General features: G+C 36.4%; 1 pseudogene; it reads right to left on the bottom strand.

The window, feature by feature from the left end:
- Positions 1-6078: 6078 nt before the first annotated feature.
- Positions 6079-7826, bottom strand: LOC147919064 (uncharacterized; annotated as a pseudogene).
- Positions 7827-9263: the final 1437 nt, after the last annotated feature.

Below are 9263 nucleotides of genomic sequence, written 5' to 3'. Positions count from 1 at the left end.
TTGAGCAATTGTTTACAGCATCTTGTATCATGCATCTTGGCGTTGACATCCGGAATTGCACATGATGTATATATATCCATGGTCTCTCACTGGGCCTTCTCGAGCTCTCTGAGCTCCAATCTGCTCCCACCTCAACTCTATTTTCTTTGAGGTGTAACCGTATAAACGCCTTCCAAAGCTAGAACATCAAAAGATCCACAAGTACTTGTATTGTGTCTTATTTGGAGTAGTTGTGTATTTAGCCTTTAACCTTTAATGCAATCTTGAAATGCTTTTGACTACTCGTAAAACTAAGATTAAAAGTTACTCCATTTTTATGAGTTCTTTAAGAATACAGTTTATACATATTTTAATCGTTAACACCGTCACTTGACAAAAGAAGATACTAATCGTTAACACATATTTTATATAATTAACATACGGACATACAGTACATGGTTAGCTCTCTTATAAACTTGATCAACTAATAAGGACGGTAAGAATTAATAGCGTCTTGAAGGGATGTTACAATGAATTTTCACATGTGGAATATATAATTTAAGTAAAGACAGCAAAAAAAAAAATATCAGAAAAAATAACAAAACAAAAGGTACGTAGAAGATTTGAAGTCCTACCATTAATTCATCGTATATATATTGTCCAACCTTCGGTTGTGGTTTTCTGCTTTTTTCCATCCCGTAAAACCATTGAAACTTTATAATAGTTACGTATTACGTTTTACACATTCATCTCTGTCTATTTAGGACTGGACAAAATATCTGAACCTGAAAATCTAACCCGAACCCGATTTAAAATATCCGATCCGAATCCGAACCCAAACTTTAAAAATATCCGATCGGATATTTTTAATTAATGAATTAGGTACCTGAACCCGATTGGGTATATCCGAACACCCGAACAAATATCTGAAACCATCCAAAGTTATATATATCTCTAACAATATATTGAATCAATTTACAAGTTTTATAAGTAATTTTATAATCACTATTACAAGATAAATTAGTTGTAATTTTTATATGTTAGTTTAGATAGATTATATGATTCTAACTTTAAAATTTGATGTCATTTAATGTTTTAGGAAGTTAAGAACTATTGACTTGTGCATTTTGGTGTTTTGGTATTTAGAATTGTCTTTTTCTTTTCATGAATTCAATTTGATTTTATAACTTTGGTTATTTTTCTTGATGATTATAGTTATTTTGATAAATTTGAATTGTTTTTTTCTTAATTGATTTCTAATTTTTGTTTACCCCTTAAAACCATATATAGAAATTACAAAACTTATTGAGATTTTCAAACTCTTCTTGGAATCGCAATGATGGCAATGCATGAACCATGAGGTCAACTTTCTTGTTAAAGTAGTGAATTTTGCTAAATGGAAATGGCAATGCATGAACGATGCATGGCAAGGCAACCCATTTACATGTCTGAGTTTTTTGTTTGTTTGTTAATTTTATTTATTTATTTATAATATTTTGTTTGTTTGTTAAAGAGTCTTCACTAATGAGAAAAACAAGCAGATTGGGCACGGACTTGGCAGCAGGATATATAGGGGGGAAGCGTTGGTTTGGCCGCCAATATATAGTTGGCGGCTGCGAGAGAGATTTGTGCCGTATCACCACCAAAGATCAAAACCGACTAGCCAGAACAGCCGTCTCCGGTACGCAAGCTAAAGGTTGGCAGCAAGCCCGACCATGCAGCAATATCTGACTGTAGAAAAAGGCAGACCAAATCTCAGCTCAACCTGTGAACCCACTCACACAAATCAACATTCCGAACAAGACAAATAAGGACAGTGAGTGATAGATGAAAATTAAAGTTTGTTACATATCAAATTAGAAAATATCTTCTTCTGTATTATTCAATGTAACAGTACAATACACTTTGACTCTGTATTTATACTAAAGATAGATCATGTATCTGGTTTATATTGAACCGAACCATTATATTTACAGACTCAATCATTGCTTAGATAACCAATTCACTCTATTATTCCCCCTCAAGATGGCATGTAGATAGACTTAAGAGCCATCTTGCCAATGAGAGATCTAAACTGAGCTGCATAAAGAGGTTTAGTAAATACATCTGCCCATTGTTGATCTGTAGTGATGTGGAAAGTTTTAATCAAAGCACTCTCAATCCTGTCACACACAATGTGACAATCCACCTCAATGTGTTTTCTCCTCTCGTGAAACATAGAGTTATTCACAATATGTATTGTTGCAGTCGAGTCAAAGTAAAAAGCAACAGGTTTATACTGAATTACCTGAAACTCTTTTAGCAAGTTCAGCAACCAGGAAATCTCTCTTACAGTATACTGCATAGCACGATACTCAGACTCAGCCGAGGAATGAGAGGCCACTTGCTGCTTCTTAGATTTCTAGGAGATTGAGGACGAGCCAAGAAACATACAATAGCCAGAAGTAGACCTCCTAGTATCCTTGCATGCTCCCCAATCTGCATCAGTGAATCTCTAAAGAACAAAGTCTGAATCTGCAGAGTAGAAAAGACCTTCTCCAACAGTGCCTTTATTGTAATGCAAAACAGTATAAGCTGCTTTCATGTGAGAATCCTTTGGTGCAGATGTAAATTGACATAACTTGTTGACAACATAAGTCATGTCAGGCCGAGTAATAGTCAAATGCATCAGTTTTCCCACCAAACGACGATAAGAAGCATGATCATCCATAACAGGTTCATCTCCATCCTGAACCAACTTAGCAGTAGGATCCATTGGGATAGAAGAAAGATTACATGCCAACAAACCCGTTTCTTCCAAGATGTCCAAAGCATATTTAAGGTGAAAAATAGAGATTCTAGAGGCTGATTGTAACATCCGCGAACCGGAATCCTGGTTTAGGGGATGCATCGGTCGAGGCACTATGTGCATCGGTTGATGCAAGGTTGGTTCTGTGCGGTTCGACTTAAGTTACGCTGCGTTTTGGGGTTAGGGAAAACCCTTGAGTCTATTATAAAAGGAGAGTTCTTGCTGTTCTTGAGGATTTTGGGAGATTTGAGGCTGCTCCTGTAGAGATCTGTAGCTGGGATCGTTGTAGGAGCTTCTTAGGAGTGTAGATCTTCTTGTTTGAGGTTCAGAATCTTCTTAGCAAAGGTGAGTGCATGACCATGGCTTATTTAAGCTTGAGATTTCTCTGATCTGCTTGTTTATATGTTGTTTGGCTTATTGGAATGATATTTGGGACTTTGTGAAGCTTTCTTGTGGCTTGGGATCGAGTTTTTTGATGGTTTAGGAACAGTGATCCGGCGACAAGCTTCGGGGAAAATGATGCTCGGCAGATGCGTTGATCGATGCACTTGGTGTGTCAGTCAATGCAATTGCGAGGATGGCGCAAATTGACCTTGGAGCGTTGGCGACTAGGATTTTTTGTGAAATGTCGAGCATGCGTCGGTCGATCCAGTGTTAGTGTCGGTCGATGCAGGCTAGTCTTGCATCGGCCGATGCAACCCCTGTTGGTGTCGGTTGATGCATGGTTGGTGTCGGTCGATGCAGTTTCTTGTTTGTTTGTTGATTGTTGCTTGATGGTTAGAGTTATATCAACTGCTTGTGTGTATAGCCCAGTAGATGGGAGGATTGCCTCACTGAGTGTTTATCAAATACTCATGCATCTCAATGTGTGTTTGTGGTGCAAGTAAAGTCAAAGTGTGAACGTGGAATCAAGGCGATGAAGAGGAGGATGTTCTAGTGACTCGATTAGTTGTTGTCTGGCTTTTCTAGGTTGCTAGAATTGAGTCATTAGAATGTGTTTAGGTTGCTGGTTTCTTGATTCATGTTGTTTGGATTATTGGTTATTTGTTATGGATTAATAATGGTTATTGGTTTATTGGTTTATTGGTTTTGTTATCCGCTGTTGTGTGTTTATGGTTAGGTGGCTAGTGGATATGGGACCACTAGTTTAGATTATTATTATTATTATTATTATTATTATTATTTATTTTATTAAAAAAAACGGGCGGATCGTTTCACTGATCTTGCAATTTCAAGCCCAAGAAATATTGCAATGAACCCAGATCTCTAAACCTGAAAGCTTTTTGTAGTTCTTCTTTTAAAACAATGACCTCTGCATCATCAGTACTGGTGACAATGTCATCTACATAAACCAGAACAGCAAGATACTTACCATTGACAGTCCTTGTGAACAATGTATGGTCACATCATGAGACTTTTTGAGCCCCAAAGACATTAATGTGGAACTAAATTTTAGAAACCACTGTCTTGAGGCCCGTTTTAGTCCATAAAGGGACTTCTTCAATTTACAAACTGCATTGGGAGGTAACACTTCCCCTTCTTTTGGTGTATACCCTAGAGGCAATGTCATGTAGATCTTCTCATCGAGATCTCCATTTAGAAAAGCATTGGAGATATCTAGTTGATGCAGACTCCATTTCTTTGCAGCAGCAACAACACGTAATGTCTTGACTGTTGTCATCTTCGCCACAGGAGAAAAAGTGTCCACAAAATCAATGCCTTCCTGTTATGTGTAACCTTTAGCGACCAGTCGAGCTTTATAACGCACTAGGCTTCCATCAGCATTAAGCTTAGTTTATAAACCCATTTGCAGCAAATAGAATGCTTATCAGGAGGCAAGGAAACAACATCCCATGTAGTTGTACCTTATAAAGCTTGTAATTCTGCATTCATAGCTTTAAGCAAATCATATGATTTCTTTGCTTGAGAAAAAGAGCTTGGTTCAGCATATTTTGTTTCAGAGCAGATATAAGATCTGTAGGGTTCAGAGAGCTTGTCATAGCTCATATAGTCTGATAGGGGATACTCCACTCCAGAGCATTCATGTTACAATAGTAATCTTGCATGTAGGAGGGTGCTTTAGTTGGTCGCTTAGGAATTTTAGAGATAATTGGAGCCGAATCTATAGGAGCAACATCTGAAGCAGTGTTGATATCTGTGGGATTCATCAGTCAAAACCACAGCCTCAACACGTGTAGGATTTACTGTAGGAGATTCACCACTCAAGACTACAAGATCTACACTATGACGCAGTGTAGGAGATTCACCACTCAAAACTACAGGGTCAATACTATCATAGTTGCTAGCTGTAGAATCATTTATGCTTCCAAAAATGTTAGAAGGAGAACTAAAACTACCTATAGTAAATGGGAAAATAGTCTCATTGAAGACCACATTCCTTGAGATATGAATAGAATGTGATTCCAAATCCAAGAGCTTATATCCCTTATATCTTGCAGGATAGCCAAGAAATACACAAGCTTTGCTCTTGGTTGAAACTTCGTTCGTCCTTTTGTTGATGTAGAACTGTAACAAAGACATCCAAAAACATGCAAACCACTGTAATCAGGCTTCTTTGAGTTTAAAACCTCATACGGAGACAAATCTGTGAGAAGAGTTGTAGGCAATTTGTTGATTAGAAATACTACAGTGAGAACACAATCTCCCCAATATTCATCGAGAATCTGAGATTGAAACATGAGTGACCTAGCCACATTTAAAATATGTTGATGTATGCGTTCAACAACCGAGTTTTGCTATGGAGTCTCTGGAAAAGAATGATACGAAACAATGCCTTTCTGTTTGATCAGCTCCACAAACTTCAGTTCTTGTGCATTGTCAGATCTTACACCTTTTAGAACAGCCCCATATTGAACTTCAACCATTTTCAGGAAGCTAGGAAAAACCTGCAACACATCTGATTTACTTCTCAACAAATAAACCCAAGTGACTTTAGTGTGATCATCAACAATAGTCAGAAAATGTTTATATCCTTCCACTGTTGGTGTAGCAAATGGTTCCCATATATCAATATGCAGAAGATCAAAAGTTGACACACAAACATATTTTTGGAGGGAAATGAAAGACGTTTTTGCTTTGCAATAAGACAAATATCACAATGAAAACCTCGTTTATTATTTTGTTTTAAACCAAGTACATCTGTGACCATATCAGTTTTGTGTTCAAATGAATGGCCTAGTCTATTGTGCCACAAACTAGAGTGTACGACAACATTAGTATAACCTTCTGTTTGCTGAGAAGACTTCTGTGAAATGGTTTGAACATCCAAAACATATAGATTCAAAATCTTTTCACCCTCTCCAATCATCAACCCCTTGGTAGAATCATGTATGATGCAAGAAGTCTCATCAAATGTCACTCTGCGTCCCAGATCTCTTGTTAAATGACTTATAATGAGAAGATTCAGTCTGAAATCTGGAATATCCAAAACATTATTCAGCAGCAGAAACTCATTCAGTTTTACTGTACATACACCTGTAATCTTTACTCCAAAACCAGTTGGTAAGGTCATTGAATTATTTAGAGTTTCTGACAAACTTGAGAACAAATTTTTATCATGAAAAAACATGGTGTGTAGCACCACTGTCAATGATCCATGATTCAGATGATAAAACATTACTAGTAGCTCTTAACATTCCAACAAATTCCAATGTAGAGTTAGAAAAGGCCATACCAGGTAATGCGGTAATGGTTGCATTTGATGATGAAGCATTGTGATTTGTTACTATAAACAAATACAGCCTTGTGATGTGATGTTATCGATATACAGCCTTTGGAGTAGTTTGACATTGAGAGTAGAAGAAATCAATGACCCCTTGAATATGATCTTTGGTGAGAGTCTTAACCATGCATGTAAGCAAGTCAGTAAAAGTAGAGTCTGTCAAAGCAAGTTGAGCAATGATTGGTTTGCTAGGAGCTAACTGCTTATCAGAGGAAGTAGACTTGTCAGATTGATTCTTGTTCTTGTGCTTGAAGCTTATCGGATTACCATGAATTCTGTAGCACTTATAAACTGTATGTCCTGTATAACCACAATGAGAGCAAATCACCTTCTGTCCTTGAGCTTTAAAATTATTGTAGTTAGCATTAACATAAGCCTGCACTGAATCTGGAACAATAACATTAAAAGCAACTGCATTCTGAACATGAGTGATGATTTGCTGACTGTAACCTTGATCAACCAAATTGTAGATTCCTGATAGAGTTGGAACATGTTTCTTCATGATTATTTGACTACTGACGACTAAGTAAGTTTCATTCAAGCCAGACAAGAACTTAATCACTCTAGCATGATCTTTTTTCTGTTATGTTGCCTTACAACATTCACATTTTCTACAAGTTTTCATACAATTAGCTCCATCAAACTCATTCCATAGTTTTCAAGGCTGTGTAATATGTACAAAGATTCATAGATCCTTGTTGATGAGACCAAATCTGCTGAGACAGTTGATAGGATCTTAGAAAATTTGTGATATGGAATCATGTCAACAAATCTGGCCAAATCTCCGAAGCATCATCAAAACGAATAATACTTTTATAGATCTGTTTTGCTACGGAGTGAAGAAGCCAAGATTTCACGAGACTGTTACATTGTGACCAAATCCTAAACATAGAATCAGATTCAGCAGATTTAGCAAAGGATTCACCAATAAACGCAAGTTTGTTCTTCGCATCCAAGGCAGTTTTCATCGCGATACTCCAGTCATCATAATTTGTACCATCTAAAACATCAGAGATGATAGAAATACCACGATTTTTGCTATTTGTGAGGTAACACTGAGAATGAATACTATCCGGAGACTCGATCGAAGATGCGAAGCTTCGAGGAGCTATCAGAGCTGGTTGAGCTAACGAAGCTGCTTGAACAGCTTGCGGTATCCTCTCTGGAGAAGAATCATCGTGATTAACCGGTTGACAAGCTTGCTTTGACCGTGTCACACCCCAATTTGCGAGTGGTAACCATCATTAAGCTTGATTTAGCAAGAAATCGGAGATGAAGAGCCCAGATGAGAAGAGACATTGAAGATTTGAGCTTAGATTCGCCGGAAACATCGGTTGAGTTTTGGATTTAACGTTCTGATACCATAATAAATGAAAAGTTTGTTACATATCAAATTAGAAAATATCTTCTTCTGTATTATTCAATGTAACCGTACAATACACTTTGACTCTGTATTTATACTAAAAATAGATCATGTATCCGGTTTATATTGAACCGAACCATTTACATACTCAATCATTAGTTTAGATAACCAATTCACTCTATTAGTGAGAATATACAGTAGTTTCTCGTAGGATTATATAATGATTTTCACGTGTGGAATATTTAAACCAATAAAGACAGCAAACCATCGTACCTATATATGGTCCTAACTCCTAACTAATTTAGTTTAGTTTTTGGTTTTCTTTGTTTCTCCATCCCGTTAAAGTTATAAAAACTTTATAATAGTTATTTATGATATATTCATCGGTATATCAGTAAATCTCTAGGTTTTCGAGAGGTTCGTAATTTTAATCTCTAGGCCCTTCTATTTCTATAGCTAGCTAGCTAGCATGAAATGAGAACTGGATTTTTGATGAAGCTAATCAAACAAATAGGTACAGATATACTTAAAGCTAAGGTTTGAGGCATGAAATCTATTCCAAATATATATTTTTTTAAAACAGTACGGTAAAGTTTATCCGGTGCTTTAGCTAGCAGTCTCGGTCCTCTAGGAATATTTACAAGCTAATGATTTAAATCCAGTTCAAAGATGCTCCCTGTATCAGCCATATGTATATCTTCAGCTAAATTAGAACAGATTTACTAGAGAAATTCAGTTGGAGACTTTAGTAAATAAAAATTATAAGGAAAATCTCAAGTCTTCTACGTTTTTTTCTGATATATTCCAGGCGTGAAACTCATTATAACAATTTTCTTCGACTCCACATCCTCTCACTTACAACGTCTTTTAGGTTTTTTTTCTTTTTCTTTTTTCTGATAATATATATTTCACGTACACGTGATGTTCATTATAACAACTTTCTTCGTACATATGGACCTCCATTGCGGACCTACGTACATGAAAGGGGGGTCACTTGACCTCCCCAAATTTCAAAACTTTCTTTACTGTTACAAGTAAAAATACATTTGGTGGCCACCTAAAATTTTTTTTTTTACTTATGTAAAACAGTACTAGGTCCGCTATTCCAACCAATTTAATTAGTTTCGGAGTTAGTATTTCTCTATTTATTACATTCATCTGTATTTCATCAGTAGATCTCTAGGTTTTCGAGAGGTTACTGATTTTAATTTTTAATCAAGCCCTTCTAGCTAGCTAGTATGAATTGAGAGCTGGAGTTTTGATGAAGCTACTTGACGATCTTTAAACAAACAAATACAGATATACTAATTAAACTTAACGGTTTCAAAATTTTGTTACCTCTCAAGCCTCTTGAAACCAGAGTTCAATTATATGATTTGTTTTCACCGGAT

Source organism: Camelina sativa, chromosome 20 (assembly GCF_030686135.1).
Source record: "Camelina sativa cultivar CO46 ecotype springtype chromosome 20, ASM3068613v1".
NCBI classification, from domain to species: Eukaryota; Viridiplantae; Streptophyta; class Magnoliopsida; order Brassicales; family Brassicaceae; genus Camelina; species Camelina sativa.
This window is presented reverse-complemented; position numbering and strand designations above follow the sequence as displayed.